The following is a 22704-nucleotide window of genomic DNA, read 5'->3' as shown; positions in this document are numbered from 1 at the left end:
TCTGTGAAATTAAAACTGCTCTAAAAAAGTAAAATCTATTTTTTTTAAAAAAGGGCCCTCATCTTGAGAAATCCCTCAGTCATGGGCAAATAAGGACAGCTGGTCACCCTACTCTCATGGTAGGAAGAGTTCTGCTGGAGTCTTACCCAGCAAGGAGGGCAAAGTGTCTCTGAAATGATCACAGAAGTTAATGGGGGAAATACGGCTTGATTTCTACAAGTTATAGTCAAGGAGAAGTCTTCTGAAATGAATCTACTACATAAAGCAAGACATACCTATTTTAAAAATCCTCATAAATCAAATATTTGAAAGTGGATTGCTTAAATCATGGGTAAAAATGAATTATTTCAGTGCCTCTGTCCTCAGGCTGTGAGCCAGCCTCACAGAAGAGAGCATTTGAAATAAATCCATTCACCTACACACACAAGGATTACAAATTATTCTGGCATTCACCTCACTAACCTTTGGAGGTGGGGAAAGGGGGGAGTAGGTAAATTTGCTTTCTAAAATATATGTTTTAAGAGTTTTAGAGAAATCACATTTTATCTGTTAAGAAAATTACTTCTGGGGCACCTGGGTGGCTCCATCGTCTGAGCGCCCACCTTTGGCCCAGGTCATGATATCGTGGTTCACGAGTTCGAGCCCCGGCACCAGGCGCTGTGCCAACAGCTCAGAGCCTGGAGCCTACTCCAGATTCTGTGTCTCCCTCTCTGTCTGCCCCTTCCCCACTCATATTCTCTCTCTCTCTCTCAAAAATAAATAAAACATCAGTGGGACGCCTGGGTGGATGAGTCGGTTAAGCGTCCGACTTTGGCTGGGGTCATAATCTCATGATCTTACAGTCTATGAGTTCAAGCTCCACGTCTTCGGGCTCTTTGCTGACAGCTCAGAGCCTGGAGCCTGCTTCAGATTCTGTGTCTCCGTCTCTCTCTGCCCCTCCCCCGCTCACACTCTGTCTCTCTCAAAAATAAACATTTTAAAAAATAAAACATCAAAAATATTTTTTAATAAAGAAAGAAAGAAAATTACTCCGCTCACCTGAGGGACCCCCAGATCTTTAAGGGCTGAGAAGTGGTCATTGTTGTATGGGGATGTGGAGAAGGGAGACACCAGCCCAAAGAATCCTTGCTAGGAACAGACAGGTACTAAGGAGGTAGGTGAACAAGCAGGATGCTTCTCACCTGCCAGGCCCGTCCCCCACACACCTGCTTTCCTCTGAAGCTGATGCAACTTGCTGGGCTGTGATAGGGAGGGGCTGGGATTCATTCAAAATGTAACAATGAAAGTGCTTGAAAGTCCCAAGAACAAAAGGTTGGCCCCTTGCTTTAGAACACTTCCTGATTTTTTGTCTCACTCCAATAGGTATGCTAATGAGCGTTTCCAGAAAATCTAAATTAAGCCCATGCCAGAAACACCTCAAGTGAGGTCATTTATTACACTGATGAGACAGTGCTCCTCAAACTTTGCATGCATTCAAATAGCCTGGAATCTTTTAAGATGCAGATTCTGATTCAGCATGCTCAGGGTGAGGGAGAGGGAGAGAGAATCTGGATCTCACCACCTTAAGATCATGACCTGAGCTGAAATCAAGAGTCACGCTTAACCTACTGAGCCCCCGGGGAGCCTCTGAGAGGCTGCAGTCCTAACAAGCCCCCAGCAGCCAATGCTGCTGGTCCAGGGTAATGGGACTGAAGTGCCTCATCCCATGGACTATATAAAATCAGCCTCCACTGACAAATTTGATTCCACGCAATTTTCCACATAGTTGGATCCTTATTCCTTACAGTTAAGAAACTTCATCTCATGGTTTTAGATACCATCCATACACTGACAATTCCTAAATTCATATCCCCAGTCTGGATGTCTCCCCCTCAGTTCCAGACTTGTAAATGCTTAATATTTACAAGTGCTTAATAACTCCGCGTGAATGTCCAACACACTTCAAACTTAAATGTCAAAAACTCACCTCTAGATATGCCCCTCCACCCGCCCCCCTCCCCAAATTAAAAGAGCTAATGGATGAAAAACAAAACAAAAACAAAAGCACCTGTTCTACCACCAGCCTTTCCCAGCCCTGGGAAAGGGATTCCATTCTTTGACATTTGAGAATTTGAAAAACCTGACTGCTCTTTGTCCCACAACGACTTCCCATCTGTCATGTATCTTTCTGGCTTTTTTCACCGTGTCTCCTGATACCACTCTGGCCCAAACCATTAGTGTCTCCTGCAGGGATGGCTACACTAGCCTCTCACCAGTCTCCCTGCTTCTGCCTTTGCCCCCTGCAGTGGGTCGGACAAAAGGTATGTCCTAATCCCCAGAACCTGTGAATGTGACCTTACACAGAAAAGGTATCTTTGCAGATGTAAATGAATTAAGGATCTCCAGATGAGGTCATCGTGGATTTATCTAGGTAGATCCTCAACCCAATGGTAGGTGTCCGTATGAAAGTAGGGCAGAGGGAGATCTGAGGGAGAGAGAAGGCCACGTGAAGACAGAGTTTGGAGATAATGCAGCCACAAGCCAAAGAATGCCAGGAGCCACCAGGAACTGGAAGAGGCAAAAGCAGATACTCTCCTGGAACCCAGGAGGAAATGCAACCACTCAAACACCTTGATTTCAGACTTCCAACCTCCAGAACTGTGAACAAATGCATTCTTGTTTTAAGGCACCCGATGTGTGGCAATATGCTGGGGCAGCCACAGCAAACTAATTCATACCTCTATAGTCCAGTCTCAACTGATGTCCAGAGGATCCTTTTAAATCAAAACAGTTCCAGACACTCCTTTGTTCAAGAGGGAAGTTCCTGCAATGGCTTCCCGTGTCTCTCCAAATAAAGCCAAAATCTCTCCAACATTGGCTCCAAGACCTTTACTATTTCTAATCCACACTACATCCCTAGATTTTTGTTATAATACTGCCCTTGAAATGCTTGCCTTTGGACATCCTTGTAGGTGAAACTCTCCAAAGAGAAAGCCTTTTGGAACCTTCCATTATAAATATACTTGGCAAGAGTGTAGGGCAGATCTAACTTAGCCATAACAGGAGCTAGAGAGAAAAGTGAGATGTGGGTCCTATGCACAAGGAAAGTGAGTGGTGTAGGGAAGGGTGGAGGTGAGACATATTTGAAATATGTCATAAAATAAACCCAGAAGTAATTTAAGTAATGTCACAAGGCAGTAAATCAGACACTTCCAAAACTGGAAAGAGGTCAAGAGCCACTTAAGTCCAAACACCCGCTAATGCTTAATCACCTCTAAATCAATCCCACTAAGAAGGTAACTCAATTCTTACCTTCAATTAATACCTTAAATTTGAGTTTTCTTCCTTTCATTGTGTGAAAGTAGGCCTTCTCAAAATGTCCACCATCAAAACCTCCAAACTATTCCCATAGAGAGGTCAGCATACTTTTGTTTTTGAAAGGACCAGATAGTAAATAGGCTTTGTGGGCCACAGAGTCTCTTTGGGAATGATTTAACCCTGCCATTAGAGCACAAAAGGAGCCATAGACAATATATATAGGAGTCGATATGGCTGTTTCCAATAAAATTTTATTTACAAAAGCAAGCAGCAGACTTCAGTTTGCCAACCCCTGCATTAGACCTCCCAGAACAAGCCAAGTGTCTCTTTCACAGGTCAGGTCCACAAATTCTTTCAGTTAAAAGCAATAACCCTGACCCAGGAAATAGATCAAAAAAGTCTGATTTCTTCCCTTCTCATTGGTATGACCTCCAGTTCCTCTGTTGGAGCCCTCCTCTCACAGCCTCCATCAGTCTGTCTGTGAAGTTGTCAGTGGGGGTCCTGACCTGAGTAGGATGCCCCAGGGAGACCAGGCTGTAAGAGAGAAAGCCTGTCAGCTCCCTCGCTGCAGTCATCACGCCACTAAGAACACTGCCAAAGATCACTTGCTTCCCTGCATCCCACATCCCACTGTTGATGCAGAATGCATTCATGATGGGCAAAACCCCAGGTTATATACCCACACGGACCAAGGCCTTCCTTCCCCTGCTGTGTCTGTGCCCTTGGTATTTTAGGCCTTACCTTTACTCCCTTACCTTTTCCTCATTAGATTTCAGGCTTGGCTCCATCCAGTCAAGATCTTTCTGATTTCTAAATCTGTCACTCAACATGTTGGTCATTCTTCCCATCTCTGTCATCTACTCGCTGATAAGCAAACCCTCTCTATCTTCATCTAAGTCCTTGAGAATAAATCTCTAGGATGACTTGGCCAGATGTCCCCAAGCAACCTAGCATGTCTACTCTCCTGTGCAGTCCCCCTCTGTGGTTCAGAATGACAGCCATAATCATGATTCTCCAAATGCTTTCTCTTTGCTTCAGATGCCACATCACAGGGGGTATGAACACCAAACAGGATAGGAGAGAATTGTGTTCAATATGTCCCATGTTACCAACATTCAGAGAAGGGAGTGAGAAGGGGGAGAGGGGCCTCTCCTGTATTCTATAGCAAAGAACACAGCAGTTCAACTCCAGCACATTTGAAATCCAAAGATGTGCTGTGCCCACTTTTTTGGGAAATAATATGACTGCAATAATTTCACATGATTATCTCTGATGTGATATTGGATGGAGAAAGTCAGCTATTGGTAGCTTTTCTCTCACTACCACTAAGTCATTGAAAATGGAAACTTCTTCCTATTTCTAAGCTAGTGGAGCTTTTGATTGGGAATTTGATGGGTTTTTTTCTTCTTTTTGAAGTATTTTTAAGCGAAAAACAAACTGTTTTTCAATAAGTGCTGGGATGTTTTTACTCACTGTACTTCTGACACCAAATTGGTGGAGGGTTTTTCTCATACCAACCAGTTCTCCAGCTTTCAAGACACCAGCTGGATGTCCTATAATTCAATTCAATTCTGACACTCACTACCTTGAGTTAGCATCAGATCCTACAAGTTAAAGGGCTCAGTCCTACAACACTTCCCTCACTTCAGATACCAGTCACAAGCCCCAGACCACCCATACTTCCAACCAACCAGCTATAAACTGGTGGTTCCCACAACACTCTCCTCAGGTTCAATAATTCACTGGAATAACTCACAGAACTCAGAAAAGCTCTATACTCATTATTACCAGTGTATTATGAAGGATACAACTCAGTAACAGCCACATGGAAGCGATGCATAAGGCAAGGTATGGAGGGAAGAACACAGAGCTTCCATGCCTTTTCTGGGTGTACCACCCTCCCAGCACCCAGATGCAGCCACCAACCCAGAAGCTCTCTGAACCCTGTTGTTCAGGAGTTTTTATGGAGGTTTCATTAAGTAGGCAAGATTGATTAAACCATTGGCCATTAGTGATTAAACTGAACCTCCAGTCCCTCTTCTTCACCCAAGGGTCAGGGCGTGGGCTCAAAGTTCCAACCTTCTAACCACATGGTTGGTTCCCTTGGCTACCAGCCTTCACCCTGAAGTTTCTAGGGTCCCAGTAGTCACCTCACTAGCACAAACACACATGTGGTTGAAAGGAACTCATTATGGGTAACAAAAGACAATTCTGTCACTCAGGAAATTCTAAAGGTTTTCAGAGCTCTGTGTCAGAACCAGGGACAAAGATCAAATATATATTTTTTATTTTTTTTTTATGTTTATTCATTTTTGAGAGAGAGAGAGACAGAATGTGAGTAGGGGAGGGGCAAAGAGAGAGGGAGAGACACAGAATCAGAAGCAGACTCCAGGCTCTGAGCCATCAGCACAGAGCCTGACATGGGGCTGGAGCTCACGAACTGCGAGATCATGACCTGAGCCAAAGTCAGATACTTAACCAACTGAGCCACCCAGGCACCCCACAAATATATTTTTTATTACATCACAAATACCAATCGTTGACCTTTCTTTAAGTTTCAAACAGCACATCTGCTTAGGTCCCAAAGGAAAACAATTCAGAAGAAAGTTTGGTCTCTCTCTTGTCAGTACCAATCTAGCATCATGTACAGTTTCATCTAGAGACTTTCTAAATCAGAGAACATAGAAAGAGATAAAAATACAGTTTTTTGTGTTTTTTTTAATTGTAGCCCTAAGTTGTGGCCCAAGTTGAGACAGCAGTGGCTTTCTCTTCTACTTGAACAGACAGAGGCAGGGCTCAGATGCATGAGTGTGTGTGCTTCCAGCCAGTTACCCAAATAGAATTTGGTATTCATGAGTTTTATATTTGTCTGTTTAAGGATGCTCAGACATAAATGGATCTTTAATTACATGGCTCTAAATATAACCCCATCTCCTTGCACACGAATCCCACCTTTCATTTGCAAATACATTCATTTGCTCCTACTAACATTAGCTCCTTCTGAGCTTTCAGAGAAAAGACTAGGTTGAGTCATGGAAGGAGCATCTCATGTGCAAAGGGAAGACCCCTCCCCAACAAGGAAGCCCTCCCTCTTTTCTGTGAGTCTTCCTCTTTCTAAGAAAAGGGAGTGTGAGGAGCCAGCAGCTGCCTCCTATCAGCCTGGCCCGCCCACCTGCAATTTGTGAAGGCTGAGCAGCTTTACCTTAAAGGGAGGTTGTTACTAAGGGCAAAAAGGCTCCACTCTACTGCCAGGCATGGGAGATGTCAACATCTGGGCTGTAATCGGGTGACTCTGGGTCAACACATAACCATCATGGCCCCTGTTGGCAGGAAAGTCTCTTGGTCTCTGGTTTCCCAAAAGCCTGCTTGGTGCACTGAAGTTTGTTTATTTCCTTCAGTATTGATGTCCACCAGCTTCCTATTTGAATGTCAAATTGATTCTGGGCTGGTGGGAAGGCAGTAAATGCTGGCTGGCAGCGGTGGGGAAATGATAGGATGGGAACTGTGTCTTAGGCAGAAGAACCTGGCTGTGTATGCCCATTAGATCTGCTTCCCCTGAGCCACTTTCTGGAGATGCCCCAAGGCTTTTCTTCTTCCCTCCTCCACTGCCTGAGCACACGTGAGCACACAGCTACATGCCAGCTTCCAACCCACACCTGTACATTCCTAACCCAGGCCTTTGAACCCTGTCTTCACAATCCCTGCTCCCTTTGCTTCCTTTTCTTCTTCGGATGAGCTCAGATCACCCAAGGGAGTGAGAGGAGGCAAGATTCCAATTTATTTCCTTGAGCTTCAAACCTGAGACTTGTTCATCCCTGGAATGGAAAGCCCTGATAGCTCGGTGTCATTACAACGGCCCCACACTGCAGCAGAGGCAATTTGCGTTTCAAAAGTAATAGAGAGTAAATTGCGGAGGAAATATTTTATGCAAATTAACCAAGCTTAACATTTTGATAAAAGGCTTTTTTAAAAATGAACCAAGGAATCCAATACTCCATTGCAAGTTTAACACAAAAGAAAATTTCAAAAGCCTGAATTTTTTCAAGTATGTGACAGCAAGAGACATTAACCACCAATAAGATGGAATACAGAAGCCAAAGAGCATAAAACTATTAGCTCAAAACAATATTCATGTGAGCTTATGGATTAAGGTGTTTCAATAATTTAAATAATTCTCTCCCTTCTTTTGAGCGGACTCATCACTAAGCCAAAACATATTTGCTGTGGGATCAATGCTACATTTGCAAGTGAGCTTGGAACCCGCTATCAGAGGAAGAGGAGAAGAACAAAGATTCAATGCACACGAACTGGAGGCCAAGCCCTGTGGTGGGTGCTTCACATACGTTATCTCATTTAAGCAGGCACACTCTGAGTTCCCGGAAAGAAAATGACAGAGAGAGGGGAAAAGCCATGTGCTGATTCTTCTGGGCAAAGACACTTCCATGTGAAAAGAGAATGGCTGAGAGAAGACCATTAATGTCTTTTTCACCCACTCCCACTTGAATGAGATATTCCTTCAAAATCAAGAAAGGTGAATTGAAGACAAAATATTTTAAAACCCTAATAATATTTCCACTTATCCCAAATTCAGGCTTCCCAGAAGCCCCAAGCCCATGTCCTCACAATTCCCAGCTAACCAGGGAGGGGCAGGCTTCAACACAGGCAAAAGACGTACTGAGATGTGGGTCCTACTGGGGATTCCCAAATCTGGAAGACCTTGAAATTATTACAGGGATTCGTGCAGCCACACACACACCCAGCTTTGTAGACAGAATACATGCTTCACACGTAGGCGTGCTGTTTCTCTAATGCATGCAAGTGCTATGGCAATTAATACAATGCAATTCATATTCAAAAGGAACTGAATTTGTAGTTTTTGGTCATTATATGTTCTCCATCAACAGACCTGAAAAATGTAATCACTATCACAAGGAGGTCCACAGTGATTCTTAGCTTAAAGACAATTCTTCACACAATAAGCATGGAAAGCAATGATCTCAAAGGGCTGGAACAGTTGTCACCAAAGTCACACACACTGCTGTGTAGAAAAATCTCACAAACCCACCCTACAGGCTCATCGACTCTTGTTTAATAAGAAATCTTAAGAAGCTTGATTAAGGGGCACCTGGGTGGCTCCGTTGATTAGACGTCTGACTTTGGTTCAGGTCATGATCTCATGGTTTGTGGGTTTGAGCCCCGTGTCGGGCTCTGTGCTGACAGCTCAGAGCCTGGAGCCTGCTTCAGATTCTGTGTGTGTGTGTCTCTGTCCCTTTTCCGCTCAGGCTCTCTGTTTCTCTCTCAGAATAAATAAATAAGCATTAAAAAAGGAAAGAAGAAGCTTGATTACCATTTATTTTGGAATTAAAAGTTGCAAGTTGGGAAGGTGGGAAAACATAAAGGAAACCTCCAATTGATTTCACAGTAGAACTTTTAAAACATCCTGTGTGTCAAAATGTCCTATAAAAATTACAGAGCTGTTCAAAATGTCCTATAAAAATTAAAGAGCAGTGTAGGAAGATCCTGAACTCACCTCCTCCCACAGACATGCCAAATCAGTAGCTACATATGGAATAATTCCTTCTGAAAAAGACCTGAAAACTAGCTAAAGAGCTTCACAGCAACAAAGGATGAAAGAGCCCCATCAGGATGGGTAGAGAGGCAGAGATGTGGTCTTGCCAAAAACCCCAGCCCCGGAGAGGCAACCCATAATTAGGAGGTGGCACACAAACATGGGTTTTCTCCTTGAGGAGCGAGGGGGTCATACCCCACATCAAGCACCCCAGCCCGTGGGACTTAAACAACGAGTCCTCAAAACATCTGGCTCTGGAAACCAACAGGACCTAAGCCAGCAGACCCAAAAGATTCTGTAGAACTGAAAGTCCACTCTTTTTTTAAAGTTTTTACTTATTTGAGGTGAGAGGGGCAGAGAGGCAAAGAGTCCCAAGCAGACTCCACACTGTCAGCACAGAGCCAAATGCAGGACTGGAACTCACCACAAGATCATGACCTGAGATGAAATCAAGAGCCAGTCACTTAACCAACTGAACCATCCATGCACCCCTGAAAGACCACTTTTTTTTTTTTAATGTTTGTTCATTTTTTTGAGACACACACACAGTGTGCGCGGGGGAGAGGCAGAGAGAGGAGACTCAGAATCCAAAGCAGGCTCTGTGCTGACAGCTCAGAGCCCGACATGGGGCTCGAACCAACAAACCATGAGGTCGTGACCTGAGCCAAAGTCGGACGCATAACTGACTGAGCCACCCTGGTGCCCCATGAAAGACCACTCCTAAAGGGCATATACAGACTTACTCATCCCAGGACCCTGCACAAAAGCAACAGTTACACCACATGCAAAAGACTATTTATTTGCAAATCTTCAAGCATGTGTCAGAGATGCAGGGGTCTGGTAGGACTTTCTCTGTGGAAGGAGGCACTGTTGGGCGCCATTTTGGCACTCCCTTAGTGCTAGCAGGCTTGCCCCTCCCCATGCTCTTCCATAGTCCCCCCGAAAAAGGCAGGCTTGCCCTACACACATGTGCTCCTGTGGCTCCACTGAGCAGCCAGCAGGCCCACCCCAACCCCAGGCTCCGACACGACCCTGCTAAAACCAGAGGGCATACACAGTCCACAGAGGGATTCAGTGCCTGGCTCTGTGGCCAGGGGGCCTGTGTTGCTGGGCCTCATGGGACTGAAACAACCCGAGAGACAGTTCTTGGAAGGCTACCATCCCCAGGACACAGCACAGATGGCTGACTGAAACACTCTGCTAGTCTTCCTGTGGAAAAGGCCTACTTACTTGTCCTGGAGCTTCAGGCTGAGGGGCAGTCTTCAGATTTGCCACACATCCAGAGGCTATGTGAGGGCTCAAGGGAAGGGAGGGCAGGACAGTGCCAGCTTTGCGCTCTGCCTTGGCCTCACTGTGGCTCACCAGACCTCCCAGAGGGAGTTTATACACTTGTCTGGAGCTCCAATTTTGCAACTTTCACCAAGAAGACACCTCCAAATCACCTGGTAGAGAAGCCAGCAGGAGTTGTAACTGTGGTCCCACAAGACTATTTAAATTTACATACTTTAAAAGCTGTTGCCTGAGGGTCTGGCTTCAAATCAGCCTGAAATCAGGTGCTGAGTGAGATCCTTCCCTTTGGAAGAGACAGGGCTTGGTACACCACTAACAGCAACTGGGACCTATGAGGAATACTTCAAGTTGCTTAGATAATCACCAAGTTCCAGGAGACCAGCAAGAACTAGGGCAAGATGGGAAGATAAATTTCATTGCCTATACGAGGCCACTCTTTGTCAAATGAAAGAGATTGTCCTATTGCCAAATGAAAGAGAGACAAAAGCAAGATGAGGGAACAGAGGAATATGATCCAGATGAAAGAACAAGATAAAACTCCAGAAATAAACCTGAATGAAGTGGAGGTAAGTAATTTCTCTGATATAGAGTTCAAAGTAAGACTCATAAAGATGCTCACCTACCGCAGGAGAAGAATGGATGAACACAATGAGAAATTCAACGAAGAGATAGAAAATATTAAAAAGACCAAAGAGAGGGGTGCCTGGGTGACTCAGTCAGTTAAGCGTTTGACTTTGGCTTGGGTCACGATCTCGGAGTTCATGGATTCGAGCCCTGCATCAGGCTTTCTGCAGACAGCTCAGAGCCTGGAGCCTGCTTTGGATTCTATGTCTCCCTCTCTCTCTCTCTCTCTCTGCCCCTCCCCTGCTCACAGGCTCTCTCTCGCTCATTCTCTCTCAAAAATAAACAAACATTAAAAAAAATTTTTTTAAGTACCAAACAGAAGTCACAGAAGAATACAATAACTAACTGAACAGAAAAATATACTAGAGGGGTTCAGAGGCAGACTAGATGAAACTCTATCCCCTAACAGTCCCTGAGAGTCCCTGAGAGTGTCCCTTCCTGGTTCATAGGCCCATCTGTCATCTGTGGCCAATGTGCAGAACCCGCCACATCCCTCCTCTGCCTTATCAATGTCCTGCCCTCATGGTGCAACAAGAAAGCTTCACTCCTATTGCTTCTGACAGCATCCATTACAAACACATGGATCCATGCCAACATCAGTGCCCAAAGTGCTCTTTCTTGATGGCCCCAGTGGTCACAGAGCCACCACCTTCCATACCCACATGGAGAATATCCTCTCACTGACCCTACAGCACTCTGTCACGTGGACACCAGGGCATCATCCAGTACTGCCATGGTCCATGGGGTCCTTTGTGAAAACAGCATCTTCAGCTTCCATCCCTAATGTCACCAACAAATATAGGGACTAGGCTGGGATCAGACATTAGAGCATCCTCTCCACCACCTTCTCTTCTGCTTCTCACACTGCTCCAGGAACTCTGTCCACCAGAAGTCAGCTCTTCTCTTTCAGCCATAATCCCAAAAGCCCCATAAATGCAATTCATGCAAATAAACAGCTAAGAGTGTCCAAAGTGATTATACTTCTAGGACCTGTATTTCCTGCTGTTTTATTTCCACTCATATGGTTCATCTCTCCTCAGAACTAATGTGGGTAAACTGACCCTTCCTGCAAACCTGACTTCCTCCCCACCATCACACTTTTCTGGGTTTGTTAGCAAAATTTTCATTCTCATCAGAGACAGCCAGACCCTCAGGGTCCTCCTGATTTCTGTCTCTCAACTCCAGTTCCAGTCACTAAGCCCTAATGAGTCTTTCCTGCTTGCTTCTATCTTCTTCTAGTCCCAGCACTGCCTACCTCAACCCAGATAATGAGACAGCCCCTAACAGGTCTTTGAGCCCTCCTCCCCCTCTCTCCAGTTCACGGGACCACCTCTTCCTAAGAGCAAGTCCACTAAAGCACACCTCTGGTCACAGCCCATTCCATATGCACACAGCAATGCTGGGATGGACAATCACCCATGATCAGAGAAAGGTCACACTCTATTATCCTGGGAGCATCAATATAATAGTGGCCATTTACTCTACACCTGAGCCAGGTACTTTAAATACCTTGTTTTTACCAATCTTTACACAACTCTGAGGCAGGAGTTATCGTTCCATTTTACAGATAAGGAATATGAGGTTTACGTACTTAAATTACTTTTCTTCTAATTAGATGTCTCAAAACCCTGTGAGAATCTGACAAGAGCATGAATCCGTTGCCCAGAAAAATACACATGCTTAAAAATTATAATATTTTTGATGATGAATATTTTTGGTGAATATGATATATGCATACATATAATATATATATGTGTGTGTGTATACATATATATATACATGTGTGTGTATATATACATATGTATACATATGTGTGTGTGTGTATATATGGTTATATATATACACATATATACACACGTATATATACACATATATATACATATATACACACAGATATATATACATATATATACACATATATATACACACATATACATACACACACACACACACACACACGCACAATGCAAAGTCCTGCATACTATTTCAAAGGATTAGCAGACACAGCAAAGCAACCCTTATGTCTCCTATTAGTGCTCCCCAGGTTAAAACCCCCATCTTAACAACATCTTTCACTCTCCCTAGAAGCAGGCATCTAGAATTTTAACTTTTTTTTTTAGTTAATGGCCTTGAAGGTTGTTCTTTTTTTTTTCATCCTTATTTTTCAGCACATTTTATCCCCCTGGCACGGGGTAAGGCATCCAGCTCATAAATATAAGGAAAGGTAAGAGGGGTGGGGGAGAACCATCATGCCTGACACTGCCCCCCAACTCCCCTCGAAAAGCCAATTGCTGTTTCCCTAAATGCGTAAGAGATGTCTCCCCTGGGCAGCCAATGTGGCCTTGGAAGAGAAGAGCAGAAAAGAGGCTGTAACTGCATGAAAAGTAACCCACAGGGTTAAGAAACCAAGGACTTTCCTTCAAAAAGAGCAGAATTTAATCTGATTGGTGTCAGAAATACTTCCTTGCAGCACCAGGATTTAAAGTCATGACACCAAAAGAACAGTCAACGTCGAGCTCTATAATCACTAAAATGCCCTCACCAGCCCTAGGTTAATAGGCTGTCATTCAGAACATGGGTTGAGCCAGAAACAAGCCACAGCAATGACAAAACACAACCTCTTTCTCTCCTCCCTCACTCATCCATCCATCCAAAATGTATTGGACACCTATTGGATGCCTGTGGATTCGGAAATATCCCCACTTTCAGTGCTTTCACAGCCTACAGGGAGAGACAGATGATTAAACGGATAATTACAGTGCCATGTGAATGTGGATAAATGCACATCATAAGGGACAGGTTAAATTAATCATGAAACAGCCATACAATAGAGTGCTATATAGCCATTAAAAAGAATAATGTAGCACCATATTCACTGACAGGGAAAGATCTGCACAGTAGAGTAAATGGAGGGAAAAGAGCAGATTGCAAAGTAGTATTTATGGTATCTTACTCTCTGTAAAATTATATTTTACATACACACAAATGTTGAAAGGATATTCACCAAATTATCTACCAGTTAGCTCTGGGTGATACATTTTCAAGTGATTTTACTTTAGCCTTCAGGCTTGTCTGTTTTGTTTGTACAATTTAATTTTTTCAAAAGGAAACAGCTTTGTTTGGTGAAAATGAGAGGCACTCCCTGCAGAAAATTCAACATGCTAAGTTCAGTAATGAAGGTACTCCCATGCACCGACAGACACACACACATGCACACACACCTCACTCACAGGGAGTGCAAGATTCTCTAAGGATTCCAGAAAGGTGAACTGGCACTGTCTAGAGGTTTCTTCTACTTCAGTTAGCTACCTATTATGGACTAGAGTTTTTAAAGCTGGAAGATGTTGGAAGCTAAGAAACAAAACCAAATGACCCATACCATTTGCTACCTTTAATAGCAACAATTTCTCCATTCTGCAAAAGTGAGCTTCCTTTGAGTAAAGGAAGCAGCTTTCATTTCACCTTCCTGGAGTGGTAAACCCTCCTACACTCCAGCCCTCCAGACTATGTCTACAAAACACACAGTAAATGCATTCAGCCCTGACCCTCTGCCTCAAACCCACCTTTCCTGTTCTCACTTCCAAGCAATGCTTGGGGGTTAAGCTCATTTATTCACTTAATAAACACTTACCGAGTGTCCTCCAGAGTGCTTAGCTTCCATGAGCAACTAATGAGTGCAGGCAAACAAGACAGGTACTGTCTCCATTCTTGCGGAACTCAGGTTCCAGTGGAAAGGGGGACTGAAACAAAGGTATCGCTGGAGTTACACTCCCTGAGTTCAAGTCCTGGAGACTCATAGGCTAGCTGGGTGGCCTGGCTATGTTGGTTGACCTTTCTGGACATCAGCTTCCCTTTCTGCGAAAGGGGCATAAGAGTCCTCATTAGACTGTTAGAGGATTAAACGAAATGATGCATGTGGAATGCTTGGCCCAGGGCCTGGCACATGGTGGCCCCAGGTGAAGGTTAATTAATACTGTCATAAATATTTACACTTGTAATGAGTTGCCGTAAAAGACAAAAGCGTAGAGCACAGAGACGGTGCTCACAGCAGGGAAAGCACTGCACATGCCCCAGGTCATTGCCCACCTTCCAAATAATGGGTCCAATGGGAAGAAGGAAAACTGTGATCGGACTTGGCTCCATTAGTCTTTTTAAATAAAAGCATGGCCATCTGGGATCCATAGCACTGATATGATTTCCTGACCACATGGTTCAGGTTGGGCAGTACTGAAAGGAGAGCAGAGGCAGAATGTTAATACCTCCCATTCTGGGAAGATATATAGTGGGAGCCCCACCATGCTGACCTTTTCCACACAAAGTGTTTTGATTAACTGGCATCCTATTCCTCCCCTGCAGCTCTAGAAGGCTATACACACAGAGGGGTGACTGGTCAGCCAATCACACTTTGGGTTCCCTTGAAAAGGTTAAGAGAGGGCGGTAAAAGCATAGCGCCTGGAGGAAGAGAGGAACCACACCTGCCAGCAGGAAGTAAGAAGGTGGAGCCGCCCACCTTGGTTCCTGGTCCTAAGCCAGGCTCAGCCCCTTTGCTGGCCAATTAATTCCAGGCACCAACATCTGTCCTGAATTCTTCAAGGTAATTAGCACCACATGTTATCAACAGGAAGCTGGTGCCCGCGGGCACTTGAGATAATTGTTTCCATTCTGGCATATCTCTTCCTACTGTAAAAGGTCACTGCAGCCGATGTATTCCCACTACCCCCATCCCTCTCATTAAATGAAAAAAGCTGTCTCTGGTAGTGGCAGTTCTATCATTTCATCGGCTCAGGGCATCCAGGCAGAGGCTTCTTGGAGGGAAGGGTACTCCAAGAGTTGGCAGCGATTACTTCCTGCAACTTCGACATCATGCGTGTGGCCACCCACTCGTACAGGCAGTAGCTGAGACACACAAGGCTTGGTTTATTGTGCCTGGGGTCTGGAGTGCTCCAGAGAAAAAATACAATTGGCACTGGCTGACTGTGACCAAGGCCGCTCAGGACTCTCCCACAGACTCCGGGGAAGCTTCTCCAGGGGATCAAGGGAAAGAGGAAATCTTACAAAGTGGCCTTGCCAGCCCTGCCCCCGTGCTGCAGCCACATGACTGAGCCATATTCTCCCCCCTTTTCTTCTGTACCTGGCCTCCCTCTGCCCATGCATTCTCTCTGTCTCACTCAAGACCACACCTCAGACTGCATTTCTGCCAGGAGCCCTCTATGAAGCTCTCTGATTGAGGTCAGGTGCTTCCTACACCTACCAGGCTTGCCAGTATTGTTCAGCCTCCCACCGCCCCACCTGAAGGACAGCTGGATGAGAGCAGGGGGTCTCCACTACCTTGTCCACCCCTCCCGCTTCGTGTCCAGCATAACATTCAAGAAATATTTACTGAGTGAATTGTGAACATGTGGTAGGCAATGATGCTGTGCTGGCTGGGTGTGCACTCCAAGTAACATGAAATTCAAGAGAGTATTAGCCACCAGGGAGGCACAACCAACAAATTCTTGATTTCAGAGCAAACGGGAGCAAAGAGAACCTTACTGGGAACTGAGCCACCCGCTGGCGGTCCCAGCAGGTAGCAACATCCTTCCCAAGGATGTAATCTGTTCACGTGGAAAGCTGACCACAGTCCCAGGACAAAGACCAGACACAGCAGCAAGAAATTAAGTACTGCACCAGGCAGCTAGCATTTGTTCATTATTCCACGAGCTCAGCCCGTGCAGGCTTCCTGCAACCCTGGCAGGAGAGGGGGAGCTTGCCTTGTGTGGATAGGCTCCAAGTCATGTCAGGCAGGGGCCAAGCCATGGCTGAAGGAGGCTTTCATGCCTCCCATCACCACCATCGGACCCCCATGAGTCTTCACCCCCCGGATGTCTCACCACACTGGTTTCTGTCCACTTCTAGGAAGCACCCATGGCCCTGGTTAATGCCTCTCCAGCTGATAAATGCCTCTCTATCCCTCCCAGCTCCCTCAACCCTTCCTCTCGCCCTCCGGATCGCCAGAGAAAGGAGCAAATCCCCCAATGGCATCACACTTCTCTCCTGTGCATTCTTTCTCCCATTACAATTTTACACTGGGTGTGTTCTTACTTGATTCATGCCACTGTCCCCAACAAGACTCTCAGCATCACAAGGCCAGGTCTGCTTTTGTTCACCGTTCTGTCCCCTGTGCCTAGCACTCAGGCGGCATGTAGGAAACTCAGGTAGAGTAAAATTGTGTCTTAAGGAAATGTAAACATGTACTCAATAAACAAAGGTTTGAGAAACACTGGACACTCTCAACCTCTAAAACTCTGTGGAGTCCTGCTGGAAAGAAACTCATCTGACTTTACTCCAATATTTCCCAGTTTGCCTGAGTATGGGATCCTTTCTCATTCCTCTCAACATCCTAGGCAGAGGGGTATGCCTTGGAACTCCAGTTTGGGAAACACTATCTGGATAATATTTCTTTGTTTATTATTTATTTTATGATTTATTTGTTTATTGTTTATTTAAACAAACCAGGGGACCCCCAATTTTTCAAAGCTGCTCTGAGCCATAACAGCACAGTGGAGTGTGAAGGGGTCTGCTGTACCCAGACTCTGCTTCCTGCCTACCTTGTTCCTCCCCTTCCTCTGTGGCCTATGCTGTGACAGGTTTGGGAAATCATGCTGGTAGATGTGCACAGAAAGCCCCAAGGCTCACTGCCCTTGAGAAGGAAGAACCAGGCTGGTACCTGGGCAGGCATGGAGCATAACATCCTTTTCAAGTTCATGATTTCTTCACACCAGGTGCTGGCCACACAAAATAAGAACAGCACTTAGGATTTACTCTCCCCAAATCATAGTTACTGATGTTATCCTTTTTGTCTCACAAGAAACTGAGTGGGTAATCCTGAAACAATTTTCCTTATTTCAAAGAATAGAGGCACTGAAACCCATAGATTCTCAAGGTCACCAGGCCCCAGAAGCTACAGGGTATGAACAAAAGTACGGGTCCTGTGCCTCTCCAGCCAAGGCTTTTCCCTCTTCTGGATCAGGTCCCTCTTTGAAGGTAAAACTATTGCTGGAAGGTAAAACTATTGCTGAAGGTAAAACTAAAGGCCCAAGAGAACTCCCTTACACAGGGAGGTAAGCCCACTTACTCCTGGGCCAGGAGAACCTGACAATCTTTAACAGACGCTCTATGCTGGTAGCCTACAGGTTCAATCTGGCATATGGATTTTATTCAATCCACATGGTTGGGTTGTTTTTCAGCCATCGACATTTAAAAGTCAAGAAATTTCCCCTTATAATCTGGATTCCAGCTTCTCTTGAAAATGCTGGAGACACAGCCACACCTTGGGTCTGCATTTCTGTGGCAACCAGGAGCTGGCAGAGTGCTCTCTGTCTTTCCAAATGGACCCATCCCCTCTGGTTCACTGCCTGCCTCCTGCCTACATCACTCACTGATTTACCTGCTGGGCCCTGTGGACACTGGGGTTTGACCCCCGCCTGATTTGTTGATGATGGTCTTGTTTCCAAACCACCAGACAGGAGGGTAGGTGCAAGTGGATGGACACAGGGGTTGCTAAAGGAAGAGGGGGAAAGCACCAAGAAACACATCTTCTAACGTCTGGAATAACAACTTCCACCAAAAATAAAAACAAGTTTCTGCAACAAAGAGAAAATGCAGACATAAATTCCCTTTAACCAGCAGCCAAATGTTTTAATATTTATGCCTGGATTTTCCCAGGCAATTTTAATTCACATTTGCGCTTTGGCTATAGAAAATAAAAAGGAAGACGGGGTACAGAATGTGCAAAATACTAAAAAATGCCATAATTTAAATGGAATTGAATCCCTTTCAAAACACTGTGTCCAGTGAAGCTGTTGCCTTGAGAGGCATTTTGTCAGTTCTGTGCACCACTCAAAACGCAGTGAAAGCTATAAAAACCACCTGCCATCTCAATGGACTCCAGATTCGTTTGCTCTGGGGTTGGATTCTAATGTGGCCCCTTTGCAGTGGGAGCAGAGCTGGGGGCGACAGCTGAGAAGCTGCTCAGGCCTGTGTCAGGTGAACTTGTTATATAACATTTCAAAGCCACACACTGTTGTATGAAGAGGCAATTCCATCCAGGGGCTGCCGCATCCCAAACTGAACTTTGTCAGGCCTGACTGGCAGCAGCAGGGACACACCGATACAGCAAGAACGTACTTTTTCAAGTCCTTCAGAGTTTAAGAGTTCGCTATGGCTCTTTCTTCCAGCAAATTCACTTTATATGGGCTGTGGAGTTGGCCAGCTGGGCATTGGACTGATATGGGGATAAATTTCTCCCCAAAGCAAACTCTCAAATCAGCCCAACTTCCAAGGGCAGGTGCATATTGTCCCCTCCAGGGAGCCCTCCACCACCTCTCCAAGCCTCCTGCTCTTTCCTCCGAATGGCTGGAGTCCTTGGTCAATTTAACACTTAATCTGCTTACTTATCCTTTTTACATGTGGACCCTTATGACTGGAAGCTAAACAAACTGGTCCCTCAGGGAGGAACAGGGTGTTTTTTTTTTTAATATTTATTTACTTTTGAGAAAGACAATGTGTGAGCAGGTGAGAGGCAGAGAGAGAGGGGGAACAGAGGTTCCAAAGTGGGCTCTGTGCTGACACAGAAAGCCTGATGCAGGGCTCGAACTTGAGAATTGTGAGATCATGACCTGAGCCAAAGTTGGACACTTAACAGAATGAGCCACCCAGGTGCCCCTCCTATTTTTCTTTGCAAGTAAACATGAAGTAGGTACTTTGCAAGAACAGCAGTAGGCATTCTGGACACAAGACTCGGGCTCTAAGCATAGCAAATAAACATCAGGAACATGAACCTGGGGACCCATGGGACTGTGGGGACGGCCCAATGGCCCTGGTGATTCCAAACCATTGGTTCTGCCTGAGTCCTGCCTGGCACGCCCACACTCCCTGGAGGAGAGGCAGTACCCAGAAATGACTGAGACACAGTTCCTACCAGCCTGGCAGGATGGAGGCTCCAATTTACAGAAAATGATACATGTTACACATCTGAGTTTGTGGGGAGAAATTTTCATTGGACTCAAATGGAGCTCAAAGAATGACACAGGAAAAAAGAAAGTGTTATCAGCCTAGGTACAGAGGAGGGAGGGAATGCGAACAGGTGGGAGGAGGTGGCAAAAGGCCCCAGGAGCAGAGAAGGGGATGTGAGTGTGTCCCAGATCTGGGACTAGTAGAATAGGTTTGCTAATGGCACAATGCTAATAATGATTTCCCTAGTGGTCTCAGTAGATACATGGATCCTTGTTGTCAGTCCCCAAGGACAAACTACTAAAGGCCATCTAGAAGCCCCCGAGGAAGAGGGCATCTTCTGAACAGAGGTCTAGCCTCAGGGGAAGACAGTGGGGTGCAAAAACCATGCTGTGTCACCTTGTAGGTGGCTGTCCCCTACAAAAGGCCATTAACAAAGTTTCGCAAACCCCCTTCACCAGCAAGAAACAAGCCTGGAACATGGTTGAATGAAGGATGAATAAGTCTATCCATCCGTGAGGCCCATGTCTACCATTCATTCACTAAAGAAGTACTCACCACCAGCTCCCATGTTCCACATGCCCTGCAAATGGTCTGGCACAAAAGATATAGCAGGGAACTAGGAAGACATGGACAGACATGGGACCCACCTTCGAGGAGCTTGCCCTTGAGCTGGGGGAGAAGACTACCAAAAACTGACCCATGAATCATTTCAGGTAGGGATTGATACTAAAGAGAAGGAAAGCAAGAGGAGAGAATGAAAAAGTGTTGGAAGAAAAATTATCTAGATGGTCGCCTGCAGAAAGGGTGACATTTGAGCAGAGACATCTGTGGAGACATGAGGGAGAGTGTTCCCAGCATGGGAAGAGGGGATACAAGAGGCCTAAGGCAGGAGTGAGTGTGGCCAAGTGAAGAGGGGAGGCCCATGTGGCTGAAGTACAAGGGGGGGGGGGGGGGCTTGGTAGGAGGGGCTCCCTGTGCTGCCACTCACTATCCACATGTGCACGTGGGAGCGGATGCCACTCCTCTCTCTCCCATCTCACCATGCCCTAGCCCTGGAGGGACATATGGGAGGAAGTCTCTCTGGCTGCTCCCACCCCTAACCTGAGCCCCTAGCACCACTAAGAACCAGTAAACTCTGGCCCTAAGAGGAAGCTCACAGAGTGCCCAACCTTCACTGAGATAAAATGGAGTTTTCCAAACCACAATTTTCTGAATATCCCCTTCGGGCCCAACATTTATGTTTGATACCAGCTCAAAGGAAATTTGCTCTCAAAGCATCTGTTACATCTATCCTGATATTTTTACGTGTAGAGGAGCCAGAAACCCAAACAGTGCCACGGTTTACAGAAGATTTCGAGGCTTCTCTCTCCCTGCTTGAATTATTGAAGCCATTCTGAGCTCTCCAGATGGAGACATGAGAGGAAAATGCTACAAAGGTCCTGAATCAGGCCCTTCTGACAGGGTCTGAGGGGACAGTGTACACCTTGACCAAAGACCCAGGGACCTGCCCCAGAAGGAAAAAGTAGAAAAGGTGAGGTGAGAAGTCAAAGTTCAGCAGTGTGGCCTGGTGTCCTCCTTACATCTCTCAGCCCCTCTACTCCCCCAGGCAGCTGACTGACTGTTCCAAGGACCACCACTGCAGGGGCAACCTTGGCTCCTACAGCACACCGCCCATGAGGCAAGTGAGGGCTCACTCAAATGCACTCCCTCCTGAAAATCCTTCCAAGGCCCCCCACTACCCTAGAGACAAAGTTAAAGTACATTTCACAGTCCCCCCCCCAGCCTCCCTCCATCCAGCTGGACCAGTGTTTCCCAGAAACCTGTCACCGTGCTCATAACGGGAAATATGCTTTGCAGGAGACCCAGCTTACACACCCACACAGGTTTCTGAAACACAAGTTCCAAGAAACCATGATCCTTAGGATATACTATGAGCTCTGATGTTTTCAATCCCATCTTATTCTATTTGTTTTTAAAGCCGGTCATGACACAGTAAATTGGTTTCATGACCCACCAGCAAATCATGAACTACAGTTTGTACAATATACTAAAACGATTTCTGCAGTCTGTCCAAATTGCCTTCCGCTCCTGTCCCTCTGAGATTTCTTACGTGCATTTCTGGCGAGATTTCCTTTCTCTTCCCTAGTCAACCCTTCTTCTGCGAATTCAGTTGTTTTCAACCTTGGCTGCAGATTAGAATCACACAGCGTGCCTTAAAAATATACAGACTCCAAGATGGCGTCGTCCATACCAGTGAAGGAGGAGAAGCTCATGGATGTGAGGCTAGGATAGCTGTCAAGCTGGATAATGATACAGGATTTCACCCCTAAAGGCATTCCTGGAACATTTCAAAGAGGTTACTACCAGTATTACAACAAGTGTGTCTATGTGAAGAAAGGAGGAGTCGCTGGGATTTCTATGGTGCTGGCAGCATATATGCTTTTCGACTACTGCTGTTGTTACAGAGAACTCATACATGAGCAGCTATGCAAGCACCACTGAAGAGGGCCCAGTGTGGAGGCACATTCAGCATTCCTGACCGTGAGCTTTGCCTGGCACCCTTGAATCCTTTCATATCCTGATTCAGAATTACCATCCAATAAAAGATGACTGGTTAAAAAAATACACACACACACACACACACACACACGCACACACACACACACAAATACCTGGACACCCTTTCACACCAGTCCCCCTAGATTCTGATTTAATTAGTCATGTGGAACCCTACCCACAGTGCTTAGCACACAGAAGTAAGTATTTGCTGTATGAATCTGCAAGGAAGGCATTATTGTCCCATTTTACAGCTACAAGTGGAAGAGGTGGGATTAGAACTCAGATCTGCCCAGTTCCAGAGGCAGAGCCTCCTAACCAGTACAGGAACTTCCTGTCATAGCTGAATAGGCAAGAGACACAACTCACAGGTG

At 45.6% G+C, this 22704-nt stretch overlaps 1 pseudogene; it reads left to right on the top strand.

The window, feature by feature from the left end:
* The first annotated feature begins 22009 nt into the window (after positions 1 to 22009).
* LOC109252100 (ATP synthase subunit f, mitochondrial-like) lies at positions 22010 to 22276 on the top strand (annotated as a pseudogene).
* Positions 22277 to 22704: the final 428 nt, after the last annotated feature.

The sequence above is a fragment of the Panthera pardus genome, unplaced genomic scaffold (assembly GCF_024362965.1).
Source record: "Panthera pardus isolate Hobbes unplaced genomic scaffold, ASM2436296v1 HiC_scaffold_2, whole genome shotgun sequence".
Classification (NCBI taxonomy): domain Eukaryota; kingdom Metazoa; phylum Chordata; class Mammalia; order Carnivora; family Felidae; genus Panthera; species Panthera pardus.
This window is presented reverse-complemented; position numbering and strand designations above follow the sequence as displayed.